Consider the following 15,530-nt stretch of genomic DNA (forward strand, 5'->3'; position numbering starts at 1 on the left):
TTCCCTTCCCCTCTCTCTAAAAACAAATAAATTCAAGCATGGAGGGTTTTTTAGGTATATCTAGGGCAAGATTAAAAATGAGTGAATCAAAACACTGCTGGAGTTGGTGGTATAGTGGTCCTGCTTGTCAAACAAATCCTGGAATCAGTAAGTAGATAACCCTTGTTTTCCATCTGTCTTTTCTGTCAAAGAGATTTAATTTTTGACAAGAAAGAATAAAAGACTCATTAGTAAGAATAAATTGAAGTCCAAGATTCATGAGGAGGTAGTCTTATAAAAACACTTAGGTTTCGTAGCCATCATAAAAGATTTCTGAGAGTACAGAATTACATCTGAATGACGAAGCAGCGAGTACCAGTACTCAGCATAGGCATACTTGCAATATGCCTTGGCAGACTAATTCACTTTCCTTCTGAGCAGACTGACTAAATTGACAGGACAAGGAAATGGTTTGATACAAGTGTTTCATATTCATAAAGAAGTCTGCAATGTCTTTCATAATATACTATTACACGAGATTAAACAGTATATAAGATAAATGATGGTGCACTTAAGTTGGCACATAATTGAAAGAACAACCATACCAAGGTTGTAGTTGGTTAATTTGTCTCTAGTGATCTCCTTCCCCTCATCCTATTCAACATTTTTATTCAGGCCATGGGTGAAGAAATAGTTTTTAAATGACACAGAACTAGTCTGAACAGCTAGCCTATTGAATGATATAATTGTGACACCCCAAGTTCATGCCAAGATGTAACTATGAGCCAAATATGACATGTTATAATTTCATAGACAGAAATATAAAATCTTGCACTTGTATTAAAAAATATCTCTACTACATAAGTACAACATGGGGAAAATTGGTTTTAAATGAGCATGAGAGACGAAAAATTTTAGTTGACTGCAAGCACAATGAGTTGGCAGGATAATGTGGCTGAATGTAGTACAGGCTATGTGAATGGAAATGTAGGCTCTAGAAAGAAAAAGATGATATTCTTGATCTAACTTGGGTATCCAAAGTATACCTGAAGTGGTGTGTTCAGTTAGGGGCTACCCATCTTTAAAAGTCTGAATCACTATATTGCACATCTGAAACTAATGTAACCAATATAATGTTGTATACCAACAATAATTAAATTAAGAAAAAAAAGTCTTAAAGGCCATGAACCAAAGACAGACTGTTGAGAAGAGAGTGACTAGAATAGCTGAATGACATAAAGTTATGTCATAGCTGCATATGTATAATGGCTACTTGTGAAGAAAATTATGGAAAGGACTCAAACAACAGGAATAGATGACTTATGTATAAGAATTCTCCTAAATCTAAGTCTGTGCCTTAAACTGGACAAACTTGTAGGAAGCTAGGAGTGAGAGCTGGTAGTAAGCCGGGAACTAAAAAACACAGGATTGCTATGGGATTAAGAGTATTCCATAGGTAAATTTTTGTCTGGGCCAGCTTTTCTATGAAACTCATAGTCTGGGACTACCTTCCATAGTTCCGCCTACCTCTGGCTTCTAGCCCAGAGGCTCTCCCTCCAATAAGCCTGATTCTTGGTCTAGCTACTTATGCCAATGAAAGGAAGCAGAGAATTAGTGGCGATTTGTAAAAATTCTTTAAAATTTATTTTTAGAGAGAGCAGAACAGAAGGAGAAAGAGAAGGAGAGAAACATCAGTGTGTGAGAGAAACATCAACCAGTTGCCCCTTACACACTCTGAACCGAGGACCTGGCTTACAACCCAGGCATATGCCCTGACTGGGAATCGAACCAGCAACCTCTAGGTTTGCAGGATGATGCCCGATCCATTGAACCACATCAGCCAGGGCAGCAATTCTTTTTCAATGTTTGGTTGTCTCTCGCACACCCCCTATTGGGGATCTGGCCCACAACCCAGGTATGTGCCCTGACTGGGAATTGAACTGGCAACACTTTGGTTCATAGCCCGCACTCAATCCACTGAGCCACACCAGCCAGGGTAGGGCAGCAATTTTTAATATCCCTTATTATTGCTCTCTTAAAGTTAGAGCCCCCAAAAGAGTTGACTGTGTAGGGAACATCTTCCAGTACTGCAAAATCACTGAGCTGAGAGAATACCAAGGTTATATAAAACATGCATTCGTACATTTTCTCTGAGTCTCAATTTTGTCATTTGACAAAGGAGGCAGTCGGATTGGACTCTAAGGTAATTTTCGGATTGAAAATATATTATTATAATTCTATTGCTAATGGGTTCATTTTTTAATAATATCGTATGGATTTCTTAAAGGCAATAACAAAGCATGAAAATAAGCCATCATTTGATTTAGTGAATTAAACTAAATGAAACATTGCCCTGCAACATATTCAGTTCAGAGAATGTTAAGAAATTTTAAGTTCAGTGATTCATGCAAAATAATTTTATTTCTAATTCTAATTCCTTTAAAGGCTCTCATGTTTGGTATTTGATTGGCTGGTTTAAACTTAGGTCCAGTTTTTTAAACATTAGTTCAATTTGGTAGAATTTTGCACAATTGTTGTTCAAAGAGCTGCCTCCCTACCACAGCAAATCTTACATCAAGCAAAAAAGGAACTTGTGCAATGCTTGAAAGAGATCCTATTTAACATTTTTATTAAAGCCCTACAAGACCACAGAAGAGTGAGCCTAGGAACACCTGCTATGAATTCCCCCAAGCAGGGTTTCTCAAAGTTATAATGGCTCCTTTTTGTTTCACAAAATTATTTTCTGTTGTTAAGAAATGCTTTATTTATTTATTTTTTGGAGACAAAGCAAGGGAGGGAGAAAGAGAGAGAGAAACATCAATGTGTGGTTGCTTCTCGCATGCCCCCTACTGGGGACCTAGCCTGCAATACAGTCAGGTGCCCTGACTGGGAATCGAACCAGCAACTCTTTGGTTTACAGGCCAGCACTCATCCACTGAGCCACACCAGCCAGGGCTAGAATGACTCCTTCTAGGTTTTTATTCAATTCACATATCTGAGCCTAAATATGTCATTTACTTAAAGGGAAAAATATCTGGCATAAAGAAAAAGTAAAAGGCCCAAACATATAATATTTATAGTTGTAGGACTTCAGACAAAAATTCCTCATTTTCAGAGTTTTTCCCAGAAATAGAAATGACAGCTCAGAAAATCAATGTTTACTTCTCACCATAACACTACATTACTTTGCAGATTCTTGTCTCAATACCCCCAAAGAGAAGGTTAATTTTCCTTAGAATCCAAGTCAAGGGGTCTGAGGTTTAATCCAATGTCAATGAAAATCCAGTTACACGATCAGCTTTTTTCCATGCATTTTAGACTATTTATTCCCAAATAACATTGGTGTTCAAATAATTTCAGTTTATGTGGGAGCCTTCTGGATAAGGACTGTTTTGCCATAGACTCTAGGGGAAAAAATTTGCAATGCTATTTGTTGACAGGGAGAGGAAGATATATAATTTATCTAATAAAAGCTTTTCCAATTGCTCCCCTCTGTTTTGAAAAGTATTCATCTCTGCTCATTACTTCTTCCGTTCCAGTTGATCTATTGTATCACTCATCTGAGCATTCAGCAACTCAAGTTCAAGAGCATTTATTCTAAAACTATTGGTGAGGCAGGCAAATCCTGTCATGAGTGAACTGTATAGCAGGTCACAGGTTTCTTAATGCTGCTAAAGTCTGAAATGGCTTGTTGAGGTGGTTTTCTTTTATTTTTTGTTTCAGAAGCAGAGTTTTGTTTTTTGTGGGGTTTTTTGTTATGAAACTTTTACCAAAATAAGCTAACTTTAGGCTCCCATTCAGCCCTTTACACTTTTTCTCCTCATCCTTTCTCTTTTGTTTTTCTGAGAGAATAGAAATTGACTTTAACATATTCTGTAATTTTCTATAAACTCCAGTGAAAAGCTGATTAAGAATTGACCTGAAATGCTTTGTGATATATATGATTAAAGGAAGAGTAAGAACTAATATTCTAATACCACATGTTAAAATGCACATAATTTTAAGTAAAACACTCTCTAATTTTCATTACGGAGCAAAGAAAGGCAAACTAATAATAAGCCAATGATTTGGAAATAGTCACAACTGCTCTGTGATTCAGTGAGAATTAGGAGCTGTCCTGGGGGAAGCAATCTAGAATGAAGACAAGTGGTGGTGGTGGAGTGACACTGGTTAGGACTTTGGCCTAAGATGAATGGTGTTATCCATTGCTGGCATGCCTCCTCCCCCACCCACCCACCCCCAATTATTCCTGTTTAGTATTGTGCTTCATAATATTTTATGGGAAAGATCCAGAAAAACCTGAATTGATAAACTGGGGAACAGACGATAAGTATTAAGTTTCTTCACCTGGAAAGACAAAGGCTGGGAAGAAGGTATGAGATGGGAGTCTAACAAATGAAGTTCTGGATTAAATATATCACACTTTAGAAGGTAAAATGAGGTGACATCACATGAAATTGATAAATGAAGTTTATGAGCAATGAATGAAATAAAGTACTACTACTTTATATGAGTATATCACTTATACATTAATTTTAAAAATACATTAAACTGAGGGGAAAATATCATTAAGACATGGTATTTAACCTCAATTGTTCACATCCTAGCTGGGCAAATACACAAAACCTGAACATGTAAAAATGTTATGATTTTAAAAAGGCATGGGCTATGAATATAAGAACATATTAGGGAATAGTTTTCTGAGGGAAAGGAGATGCTTAGGAAATGGGATGAGTAGGAAGATTTGACAAAAGAGAGAGCATTCGACCTGGGCCTTGAGCAACTACTTGAAGGTTCACTCACTGGTCTCAGAAGGGAAACGGGGCTATTCTACAAGAGGCAGTGGCACAATGGACACAAAATAAATAACATGTTAATGAAACAGAGAAAAGTCCAGGGAGGCTGGAGTATAGCTGACATAAGTTAAATAATGAGAATTAAGGCCAAAGGTAGGGAGAGCCTTAAATGACTGCTCTACCTTCTGGAGAAGAAGTCTACTTGTACAGATTCGGGAGAGTGAAAATTAAACCTAATAGGAGGACATGCTTAACTGTTTGGTAAATATCTAAGGGGCTATGGTCTGGTGCATTCTGTATGAGTCACACCAGTAGACAGACATATTTGAGTTCAGTATAAAGAAGAGCTATCAGGGTAGTCATGGGTGCAATATGGTGCTTCAGAAGTTCTCCAAATATCTTCAGTCACCTAATGCTTTTGAAGATCTTCAAATATTACAGAAATATATTATGGAAGTATTGGACTAGACAACCTTTCAGATCCATTCCAAGTGGTATTCTACTCACTCCCCCACAAGACAGCTCTTCACATAAACAGAAGATAGAGATATCTGATGCTCCTTTTTCTTTACCCCAAATACTTTAACTTCCTTTATCCATATTGCATAATATATCTTAAACTTATACAATGTTTTATGTCAATTATATCTCAATAAACCTGGGTAAAAAAAAAAAACAGTAACTACAGCCTGCTTTACCTGCCACTTTCTGGTTCATCTCTTCCAAATACCATCATATGTGGTCAGCCCATGTTCCTAACTAAATCTGACACCAAAAACTAAGCATACTACTTACTTGCCAAAAAAGCAACTAAAACCCTATATTACAAATTGGGAGTTTATGTAAGTAAAACCTTAATTAACTGAAGCCCAACTAATGAAACATTTTGTTTCATGTTCTATACTCAACTTTTATGAGAAAAAGAAACATGGTGAGCAAGCAAGCAGCTACCTTGAATTTACTGAAATAAAAACAAACTCATCTACCAAGAAGTGATCTGGCCCAGCATAAATCATCCCATCTCCTATTTGTCCTGTACAATAAGAACTGCTTTTAATATGATGAACATGAGACCCTGAAAAAAATTCCCAAGTACTAAAAATAAAATGCAATTATGTTCACTAAACTGTACTTATAATGATAGTAAAATGGTCTGCAGTTTTGCAAAATGTTTCAACTACAAAGGCAAATAAAAGTTAGCTGTGTTAATTTTTAAAAAGCCTCAATTAACATTCTCTTCCCTAAGCATCCAGTTAATCGAGACTTTTCTATATTAAAGATCCACATCCTTCACTATTATGTGTGAAGGGAAAGGGAATGTTTCATTTTTACCTATATACCTACCACTGATCTGGCACCTATGTATTCAGTAAATATTTGTTGGATGAATTATTAATATACAAATGTTAGTTATTATACTAGCCTGCCTCAGGAGCCACATTCTCTCTTTTCATCCTCAAAAAGGTGCAAGCTCTCTGCAGTTGCATAGTGCTGTCAGGCCATGCAATTAAGATATATAAATATAAATATGGTACATGTGGTATTATTGTGCATTCATCATATTAGATTGTAAGATAGTAAAACCAAAAGTGGTCTTGAAGGTCATCTAGTTTAACCATATAATTTTACACAGGTGGAAACTAAGGTGCAGAGAACTTAAGTGACTTGTTAAAGGTCATATAGCTTGTTAGCGACAGAGGCAGAACTAAAACATTGGTTTCTCCTTCTCTCGGTCCTGTGATTTTTCTTCTACAACAAATTGGCACTACGGTTTTTAAAGTAAAGTAGGTAACAGATATACATTTTTTGGTGCTGAAACAAGAAGTTGCTTAGAAATGTCATTCCATTTCAACAATGGAATTTTCTGGCATAAAGAAGGCTGGCTTTCCTTGCTTATATTGTAAAGGTATCTTGTATGTTTATTTTATATCCCTGCTACTCTAAAATCAATCTGATGATGTTTTAAGAGACAATAAAAGCCAGAATAATATGGCACAGATTTATCTATCAGTGGCGGCAGTGCAGGAATTGCCATCTCCTATTATTTGTCAGTAATTTATCAGGCTACCTATTGGTCACCAAGACATGAAGTGTGGCTTTGTGTTATCAAAGTAATAACATCTCACTTCATTGCTAAGAAACTAATTCTTGGTAAATGAATTGCCCACACAGGGACTGTCATGAAGCAAGGTTTGGGGCAGTAGTTTTCAAAGGTTTGAGGGACTGTAATAACTAAAAAATCTTTATAAGTGTAGGGAAGAAATTGCAAGGCAACACTGGTAAACCTTGCAGCCAGATGGAACCTTCCATGCCATCTTGGCTTTATCTTTTAAGTGGTTTTGAACATTATGAATGTTATGTTATGTTATTGTATGTTCAGAATGTTATATATGGTGTTTTATGGTCAAAAGAGATATTTTTGGTCAGTTGCCTTCTGATCACATTGAGAGATTATCTCTAGAAAGAAGCTTCAAAGACTATAGTCTGGAATGACAAGCTATAAGAAAAAAGTTCCTTATGGCAAGGGAACCTCAATAGGGACTCATGAGCTGCTAGTCCATAAAAAGTATCCAAATGTTTCAGATCACACCTGTGCATCCATCACACTGAGGCACAAAGCAGAGGGCAGGACAATTAGCACACTGTATGCTGCATGCTCTATGTACTCAACAACGTGTATGGACATGGGGGGAAATTTTAACACAAAGAAACCTGATAACTTATGAAATTATTAAGAAAAACAATAAAGACCCAAATAATCCCCATTTCTTCAGTTTGTAAACTGTGGTATCTATCCACATCTTTGGGAAAATGGGATACATTCATGAACAAGGAGTATCTGAAAAGCATCTAAAAGTATTAAAAGCATCTCACTGAAAGCATCTAAAAGTGAATGGATGATCAACTAAAAAATATCACATACTTACTTTGTTGTTATGGCCAATCATAAAGTGCACCTGAGAAAATAAAAATGCAATTTCAATTTACTTGATCTTTTATGTTTATAGTATCAGATATGATATAATAGTTTTTTTTAATTTACACATCGGAAAGGCCATTTGAGGAAAAATTGGATTTTACAACCCTAATACTTTCTGGGCACCTTTTCTCCATTTTTATAATTGTGATGAAAACTCAAAATAGGAGTCACCTGCAATATTTTTCATTGCTGTCTCTGTTGATTGTCAACACTGGTTTTTCCGAGCCATTGTGGGTAAGAAAATGAGCAGTCATTATTTTCAAAGCAAATGACAGTACGGACCGTGGGCAGGAGGCACTAATGGTTGCCAAGGTTACTGTTCAGTTTATCACTTCAAGGTCTCCCTAGTGCAGTTTTACTTCATTAATCAATGATCAAACACTTAATAAGTTCCTTCCAAGTGGAGAAACACCATTCACCAGGCTCATCACTGCAGTGCTGAGTTGCAGCAGATTATTGTCACAACGGATTAATGAGATGCTTGACAAACTAGCTTATCATGCTTCATTCTCACCCTGTCAGGTGAAATTTGGTACAATTAGGATTGACATCAAAGGCATTTCTGAAAAGGTCATGATCTTATCACATCACTAAGATTAAGCACTATAAGGGTTTGCTTCAAGTTGGTTGGGAAATCTTTAACATTCTAGAAAACTTTGAGAAGAAACTCAGAGACTTCCCCCCAGCAACCTCACTGAACTTGTTGGAAAGCTGGAGGGCCTGATGTTGACAGGGATGCTTACTTCAGTAACTCATGAGACTGGAAGGCAGCTTAGTCAGGGCTTACATGATTCCGAGAGCAGTCAGAGAAAACACAGTCAGTGAGATGATCACCCTTTTTCTTTGTTTTTTCCTGTATGTCTTCGCAACACTATCTTTACCTCACCTGCTCTCATACTAATCACTCAAGGCCTGGCTCCTCTGGCTGACCTTTCTAGCCTACTTTTTCAGACACAAAACTGATCTTATATAAGTTACTGCTTAGGCACCTGTCATACCACATCCTACCATGTCACACGGCATCACATCCTATCAGTTAAGCTCTTCCTAACTCTAAATATTATGGGTCAGCACTTCCCAGGTGATATATTATCTCTATCACCTGGAGCCTTTACCAGTTGAACCTCTGCCTTTCTACCTACTCATCAATGGTATGTGTCAGCCATGCACTACCCAACCTTCTTCAGTCTTGGGTCTATTTCCAACAGTTCCTTATGTACCAACATCCCCTAGCACAGACTCACTAACTCTAGTCAACTCTGTAACAACACTAATTACACAAGGACTATTTCTCATTCCAGGACACTGCTCATACTATGTTCTTATCCTTCCTTCTTCCCTTCCCCATCATCTAGCCACACACCGCCCACTGTCTATCATTAAAGATCCCTTTCTTCCGAAGGCCTTCCCTAATTGCTTCAACAATGATAGAAACTGCCATTTATTAAGCATGTATTACTTGACGCTTTGAATCCATTCTGGTTTTACTGAGATTAATATACATGGTATAAAATATACCCATGTAGAATGTATAATTCAATGACTGTCTAGTTAAGTCAAGGAGTTGTACAATTATCACCACAAACCAATTTTAGAATAGTTACATCACCCCCAAAATATTTGCTGTGCTCATTTGCAGTCACTTGCTGTTCCCACACCTAGCCACTGGTAAACACTACTCTATTACATATCTCTATAGATTTGCCTTTCCAGAGCATTACATATGAATGGAATCATACACTATGTGGTCTTTTGCTTCTGTCTTCTTTAACTTAGCATAATGTTTTTGAGACTTATCCGTGTGTAGCATATATCAGAACTTCATTGCTTTTTATAGCTGAATAATATTCCTTTGTATGGATTCCACGAATCTATTGCATTTTACTCATTCAGTCACCAGTGTATAGACATCTGGGCTGTGTCAGATTTTTGACTATTAGGAAAACAACACTGTTAGGAACATTCAATCATGGTTTTTTGGACACGCATTTTTTACTATGCATATATAAAGTATGCATAGTATATGCATAGTGTATATGTATATATGTATATATGTGTACAACTGTTAGATCATATGGTAAATTTTTTCACCAAATTTTCATATTGTGTATACACATACACACACACACAAACATACAATTGTTAGATCATATGGTAAATTTATGTTTAACTCTTGGATATATATATGTGTGGATATAACTTTTGGGATATATATGTGTGTATATATGTATATATGCATGCATATGTACATAACTTTTTTTACATAAATATGTGAACATATATATGTTACAATTCACCAATTTAAAGAATACAACTTAATGGATTTTAGGATATTCAGAGTTGTGCAACTATCACCACAATCAATTTCTAAACATTTTTCACTACCCTGAAAAGAAGCCCCATATCCTTGTTGACAATTTTCACAGGATCTCTATAAGTTAGGTATTATATCCCCAGTTTTACTGGTAAAGAAATAGAAGCTCAGCCAAGCCACATACCTTCTAAGTATCAGAGCCTGAATTTGAAACTAATGTGTATGACTCCACAGCTTACAATATTTTCCACATCACCAGGCTGTCACTAATCCTCAGAGTCCCTCTTCTCCGAGATCATTCCAGAATGCTGATTTGACTTCCTGTTTACATATCCCCTTAGGTACTCAGCAACATCCTTATCTTTCTTATACCTCAAAAATGATACCTTGTCTCTACAACTAAACCATAAGCTTAGGAAGAACAGGAAGTATGTACTATATCTTCTGACTTCTTCTCAGTCCCCAAAAGTGACATAAAAACAGCTCAATATTTTTTATCAATGCAAGGTAATCCTTAGTATTAACCTAAACCCCGGCTCTTATTAAAAGTCAATTTTCAGTCTTGTCCATCAGTGTCAACAGAGTACCAGCAGCTGAAGCTCCATCGTATTTTAGAGCCATGCTCCCCAGAACCATGTACCTTTAATGGGAGTTGTTCCAGTAATATGTGTACAGTCTGCACCACATAGTCTTTTAGATGCTTATGTTGTGCCTGAACTTGAATTTATTCTCTTGGTGTTAATGTAAATATGTTAGACCTTGTCTTCCCCACTTGATGAAAAGCTTCTCATGTGCAAATGTCTTGTCTTTTTGTTTTGGATCCCTGTGTTAAGCAACAGTGGTGAATAAATGGTATGTGTCTAATAAACACTTCTTCCAGGGTTTGAAAACCATCATCATAAAGGAGTCCCTCAAGATGATTTCCTTTTTCTCTGGAGGAGTGGAGTGTGGAGTTCTTCCATGTGCTGAGCTCACTACTATTGTGCTGGGTGTCTTTGGGGGAATCACTGCCCAGCCTTGGCCTCCGTTTTGCCATCGGGGCATGGGCACTGTTTGAATGAGAAAAATCTCACCAGTGCTTTCCACTCCTGAATCATCTTTTCAATATGCTTACTAGAAGTTTTTAGTCATATATTCAGTAGTTTCGATATTCAGCCTTTTTTCCCTTGATATAAATAATGTCCTTACTAAAAACTCTTACCACCTTCCTAAACTCATTTTTATTAACCCGGGTCAGTTTTTACTTCTTTGTAGCAAATAAGTATGTATTACCTTTCCTCAGCTTGAGATAATTTTGTCACCCTTTTCATACTTTAAAATCTCAAACTTATTTTCTCATGTCTAGAACTCTTCCCTTCTAAGGACAATCTGCTCTCCTGGATTCCCTTCTTAGGACACACCCTACACCAGGTTTCCTGCCTCACCAGGTTTGTCTCTGCAGGTTCCTTTACTGCTAGTTCTTTTCTTTAGAAAAATGACAGAAATATGACTCATGAACATCAAATGCTGTCATATTTCAAAAGAAATGAAGCATTTTCTCATTAACTGATGGAAAAACAAGTACAAAATCTGATAAATAAAATAATTGGAAGGAACATGAAGTTTTTCATAATTTTCAACTAGGGAAATTATTTAAATGTTGATTTTATTTTTAAACAGCATTTCACCTTATATATAGTCCTGAAAGTACCTAAACCAGCACGTTAATTTCAAAATGTTATTAGATAACATTTATACAGTTAATAATAGATCTCGTTGCCATGGAACCTTAACTGAATTTTCTAGCTCTGGGAGTTGATTTTTCAGCAATTAAGCCCTTAGCGCTAATGTTTCATTAACAGATTTTTTATATGAATGTAATTATTTGGATGAGGATATTGAAAACATTTCCTAGTTTGCAAATGATACTCAAATTGGAAGAAAAGCAAATGATGAAGGAACTGTAATCACAACCTTAAAGACACATATTATTCAGGTGGCTGAGTCAATATGAGGCAAAATATATTCTCATACTAATGACTCCTGGGAACAAGAGAATACATTCATACATAGATCTTCCTATTCTCTGGTCTATCACCATCTTTACTATTTTTCTTTTTTTTTAAATCCACACCCAAGGACATGCTTATTGATTTTAGAGAGAGGAGTAGGGAGGGAGAAAGAGAGGGGGAGAGAAAGATTGATGTGAGACAAACATTGATTGGTTGCCTCTCATACGCTCCCCAACTTGGGACCAAACCAGCAACCTGGGCATGTGCTCTGACCAAGGATCAAACCCATGACCTTTTGGTTTATGGGGCAACGCTCCAAGTGAGCCACACCAGCCAAGGCTCACCATCTCTACTTTTACCTTTGACCAACTCCCTTAGCTGATACATGCTCCATAAGAATAGTAATAAATAGAAGTGATTAGAAGAGAAAATTTCTTGAAATGACTGGCTCCAGGCAACGTGGAACTAGGAGATTTTTAGTGGTTTAATAATCTGCCAATGCCCAAATGTAATCCTGTTTATGTCCAAGATGCTCATTATCATACATCTGGACTTAAAACAGCAGTATTGATCATTCTCATTCTGTTCTGAACCATTGCTTCAGAGTAGTACTTAACTAATTAAAATGTGACAGTGGGTTCAAGTGTTCAAACAGATGGAGAAATACAATGTTTCCATATTTGCATTATTCCCACTGAATGAAAATATCAGAAATGTATTATCAGCCCTGACTGGTGTGGCTAAGTGGATTGGGTGCTGGCCCGTGATCCAAAGGGAAGACAGTTTGATTCCCAGTCAGGGCAAATGCCTGGGTTGTGGGCCAGTTCCCCAGTGTGGAGCACATGAGAAGCAACCACACACTGATGTATGTCTCTCTCTGTCCCTCTCTTCCCTTCCGAAAATAAATAAATAAAACCTTTACAAAGAGACATGAATTATCATAAGTTATATGAAAAGGAAGGCAAATCCTGGGACCTAATAACAAAGCATTCACACTGTTGGGGAATTTGGAGGAAGTGATCAACTCAGGGGTTCTGGAGGTAGGAGCGACAGCTTGACAGGAAAATGGCAGAGAACACAACCTTTTAGAAAGAAACTTTAGATACAGACTTAGAGGGTCTTTCTGTACAGATAAGAGTTCTGGATTCCAAGTTATCATGTGGGTAGCGAGAGGCAGAACTGTTATGTAAACCCAGTTCAGCTGTTTTAACTAAGATTTATGTTCCAGATATTTGACAGCTCTGGGGGCATGGTGGGGTGGAGGGATCGAGCAAAAAAAAGAAAAAGGACTCATGGACATGGACAACAGTGTGGTGACTGCTAGCAGGGTGGTGAAAGAACATAAATGGTAATGGGAAAAGAGAAATTAATTAATTAATTAATTAATTAATTAATTTTTAAAAAAAGGATGGTGCAATGAAGTGTTTGCAATTAGAGAGTAATCAGTTGGAATTCTAGTTTAGTGACCTGAAACTTGCTACTAAACCTCTATGAATTTCAGTTTTCTACTTCATAGAATTATGGTGAAGAGTAAGAGAAGGCACAGTGTGTCACAGTAAAATAGGTACTTGATAAATAGGTTTATTATAATTAGTATTATTAGTGAGAAAATACGTGTTTCCATTTACCCCACCTCATTACCTACTGCTTATTGATTGGCAATGTTTCCTTATTACAGTTTCCAGTTTTATGTTTATAATGAACCTCTTGGCAGTTGCATCTGCAACCTAAATCCATAGTGATGATGGCAAACATGCAGAAATAAGAAATGCATTGAGGGAAATAAATAAAAAATAAAGGATACTGTCCCTATACTTAATATGTGTTTGTCATCTGGGTAGGGAGATAAAACATGAGCATTGACATGAAGTTTACTGTGTAACTTCATTAATAAGATTAGTTAAAAATTACTTGAGCACTTTGTTAAATGTTTACAACTTCACTGGTCATTGTTTTTGCTGTTTTACATGTGTTAACTCATTTCCCACAACAATTCTGTAAATTAAGAACTATTATTATTCCCATTTTACAGACAAAGACACTGACAGCACAGGCAAGATTCAAATCTAAAGCCCATGCTCTGAAACCCCTCACTATACTCCCTTTCATATAAATCAGCTACAGAAAAAGTAAATGAAAGGCTGTGGATAGAAAACGAAATGATCTTATGAAGAGATTAAGAAGTACAAATTGGTCGTTACAGAAAAATCATGAGGATGTAAAGTACAGTATAGGAAATATAGTCAATAATACTGCAATAACTTTCTATGGTGTAAGATGGGTTCTAGATTTATTACTGGGGTGATCACTATGTTAAGCTATATAAATGTCTAATCACTGGGTTGTACACCTGAGAGTAATATAATATTATACATCAATTGTAATTGAAAATAAAACATATTTTTAAAAAACCTAAATGATTTAAACAACCAAGAAAGACTGAATAATATACAAAGAAATAAATATCTCTAAACTAATGGAATAAAACTCAATGTTTCATTCATTAAAAGGATGGAACATGTTGAAAAGGCCAACAAACCAGCAATACTTTCACCATCAATTTCTGTTTTACTTGCTGAAAGCAAGATATCTGAGGATATTCAGTAGCATCTAAATACACTGTCTAATTCAATCTCCATTTATCAGAGACCATTTTTGAGTAAGGACTATTTCTGCAATAAGAAATGCTGGTCATATTGGAACAATACATTTGAAAGCCACATTTTTTATCACAATAATCATAATGAAAATCTTTCTGTATATTACAAGTATCTCTGATCAACAATATGCAATTTATATTGAACGATTTCTCATCTTGCCCAAATTTCATTTCTAATGGTTGCTTATGTTCTGCCAGATACATTTCTCAGATAAACTTCTTTTAGTTGTGGGAACACTTTCTTGACTACATTATTTCTCCATTGTCCTATCTATTCAAACAGACTACAATAAAATCCCATTATGTGATTTTTCATGGGATTGAGTAAAGAAAACATCATAAAGAGGAAAATAATAAAAGTAAGATATATTGCTCCATGGAGACTTTCCTCAGGAGCTCTCTGTGTAGCAGACAGCTGTGCACTCACATCTGTTTCAGGGCAGCATGGAGGCGGTAAGGGATCGTGTGCAGGATTCCTGTTTTTATAACCCCGTTCCCTGCCCTTAAATCATCTCTTTACACTGGCTGTAATGTAAGGAACCACTTGAAGCTGAGATGAGAAACAGGAGTAGTCATGGTTAGCATGCCTCACTTACTTGAGACTCAGGTCACTGGTTGCCCCAGCTCCTGCACTTCATTCATGTTTTCTGGTGTTCCCCAGCTCAGTTTACTAGCTCAGTGCTACTCAAAGGTTGGTGCATGGACAGCAGCACCAGCATCAGCATCACCTGGGAGTGTGTTAGAAATGCAGACTCCCCAGCCCTACTGCACCTGGATCTGCACTCTAACAAGATCCTCTGGTGACTCCCCT

General features: G+C 36.6%; 1 protein-coding gene across 1 annotated transcript in view; it reads right to left on the reverse strand.

Annotated features, from left to right (window-relative positions):
• Window positions 1-15,530, reverse strand: part of LOC119057296 (teneurin-1-like) — a 392,900-nt gene that overhangs the window by 225,257 nt on the left and 152,113 nt on the right. The window lies entirely within an intron of this gene.

Source organism: Artibeus jamaicensis, unplaced genomic scaffold, assembly GCF_021234435.1.
Source record: "Artibeus jamaicensis isolate MK-2021 breed Jamaican fruit bat unplaced genomic scaffold, CSHL_Jam_final contig_240, whole genome shotgun sequence".
NCBI lineage: Eukaryota > Metazoa > Chordata > Mammalia > Chiroptera > Phyllostomidae > Artibeus > Artibeus jamaicensis.